The sequence below is a fragment of the Otolemur garnettii genome, unplaced genomic scaffold (assembly GCF_000181295.1).
Source record: "Otolemur garnettii isolate 467f Iridium unplaced genomic scaffold, OtoGar3 scaffold00013, whole genome shotgun sequence".
NCBI lineage: Eukaryota > Metazoa > Chordata > Mammalia > Primates > Galagidae > Otolemur > Otolemur garnettii.
In genome coordinates this window covers 5,465,385-5,467,686 of record NW_003852408.1, presented here as the reverse complement: position 1 = coordinate 5,467,686, position 2,302 = coordinate 5,465,385, and the positions used below count along the sequence as shown (strand labels likewise).

Below are 2,302 nucleotides of genomic sequence, written 5' to 3'. Positions count from 1 at the left end.
GAGAGTGCAAAGAACATCCTCCAAACAAGTCTTACTTAGAACGCAGTAAGTGGGAGGAGGCCAGGGGATGAGGGTACTAGGGACAGTTGAAAGATTTAGCCTCAGTAATGCCTCTGGTAAGATCCCATGGGGTCTTACTTATAATTTGCTCCAAAGTATCACATAAAATAGTACCTTTAACATACAGAGTTTGCTGATGCAGTATACAATGAAAAGAGATGAGTATCTGAATCTGTTAATACCTTGTCTGTACAATAAACTCTTCATGTTTACTTTATATGAAATAGGCCAGACCACAGCACAGGTGGGACAGAGCAGGGCCACTCTGGGTCAGGGTGTCCAGAGCCTTCTGTACATTGGGATTGTCAAAGTTGATACTTGTGGAAGACACAGGCCTCTGGCTAGCCATGTTGCTAGCAAGTGCCAGGCGACTGGAAGGCTGACCAAAGAGCCCTTGGGAAGGAGCCTCAGGCCTGGGGCCCATGTTCCCAGCAGATCCTGCCTGTCCCAAAATGTTTGGAGGCTGATTGCCAGAGGCTTGTGATCTTTACTGTGGCTGGTTGTTTGCTGCTGTGGGAAAATTCTGGTTCTGGGTGCTTCCGGCAGCAATTGAGGGGGATTGCAGAGCTGCTATTGGCCGGAACCGTGCCACTACCGAAGAGGCTGAGGATTTTGGCCTGAAGCTCTTGTTGGGAGGTGGAGGGTGCAGCTGGAGTGGGTGTAGCAGAGGGGGGCACTTGTCCGCTCTGGAGCAGTTGGGGGCTTGGCTGTGGTTGGCGGGAAATCGGGCCAGGCAGAGTCCATGCTGCTCCTCATAAGCCTCTCCTTCCGCTCTCGAAGGTAGTTGATGGTCTTGTCAGTCTCTTCAGCAGTGAGGTGCCTGTAGTCTGCCCGCAGGTTAATGAGGCTCTGGATGGCTGGAGGGTGGCCCCAAGCACGCCCACCTCAGGGCCTCCTGGTTCTCTTTCCTGCAGGATGGCTTCATCGGCCATCTTGGCTGCCTGCCGGGCAATCTCTTCACGTTCCTTCTCCTGACACTCATTCTTGTAGCATTCATAATTTCTGGCCACCAGCACCATGGCATCTGCCTGGGGCATGTTGCAACGCTCTTGTGGGGTTCCAAACACGATGTTGACTGTACAAGAGCAGTGACTCTGGTGCTGCTGGGTGATGACAATAGCAAAAGGAGACCCTCCCCTGCTAACATCTCCCAAGGCTTGTGACAGTAACACCTCTGTGTTGAGGAAGGTCAAGTCCACTACCAGGCCTAGGTCTCGTACCTTCCGCCCTGCAGATTCAGCATAATCTTTAGTCTGTTTGTTGACTGCAATCACAGAACAATGGACAGGCTGCTCAGCATCAAACTGTCTCTGGATTTCCTCAAAATATTGGCGATAAGACTCTTCTCTACGCTGTTCCTCACGTTTCAAAAGCTCTTTTGCACGTGACTGACTTTCTCACTCTCCGGGCCTCGTGCATCAAAGCTGTCTCTTGAACGGCCAAAGTAAGAGTCATCTTTTCTCCTGCAATCGTCATCCATTCGCAGGTATCGGTGGAAGGGGCCTTCTGTCCTGTACACACGGTCTCGGGAGTCTCTGGTGTCTCTGTGTCTGTCATACATAGGGTCCCCGTGATCTCGAAAATCCCCAGAGTCTCTTAGGTCAGGAAAGTCTCTAAGATCCCTCCTGTCCCGAGCATCACGCATACTCCTGCCGTCTCTGTGATCCCGACTGTCTGTCTCTGTGGTCCCGCGAGTCTCGGGGGTCTCAAATCTCTCCACTATCCCGGGCATCTCGGCCATTTCTGCCATCCCTAGGCTCTCTCCTTGGACTTCCTCGAATTGCAGATGGATCACGTCTTGAATCTCTACTGTCTCCAAAGCCATATGGATCCCTTCGTGTGGGGCTGGGTCTTGATGGAGCCGTATTCATATCGCTTCTTTCCACTGCCTTATTAATGTCGCTACCAGCGTGGCGGGCTCTCGGTCACTCCTACGCCTCTGGCCCGCCGCTGCCGCCTTCGCATCAGACCACCTGCCCACTGTAGGACAAAGGCCCACTATTTTATTTTTAACAAGTTATTTTATAAAATAACCCTCAGTATGGATTTGCCTTATTGTTTCCTCGTGGTCAGATTCTGGTTGAATATTTTCACAGGAATATTACAGAGTTGCTGGCTGGGCATGGTGGCTCATGCCTGTAATCCTAGCACTCTGGGAGGCTGAGACAGGTGGATTGCTTGAGCTCACGAGTTTGAGACCAACTAAAGCAAGACCCCCATCTCTGCTAAAAAAAAAAAAAAA

General features: G+C 51.2%; 1 pseudogene; it reads right to left on the bottom strand.

The window, feature by feature from the left end:
- Positions 1 to 274: 274 nt before the first annotated feature.
- Positions 275 to 2,015, bottom strand: LOC100964326 (annotated as a pseudogene).
- Between the last annotated feature and the right edge of the window lie 287 nt (positions 2,016 to 2,302).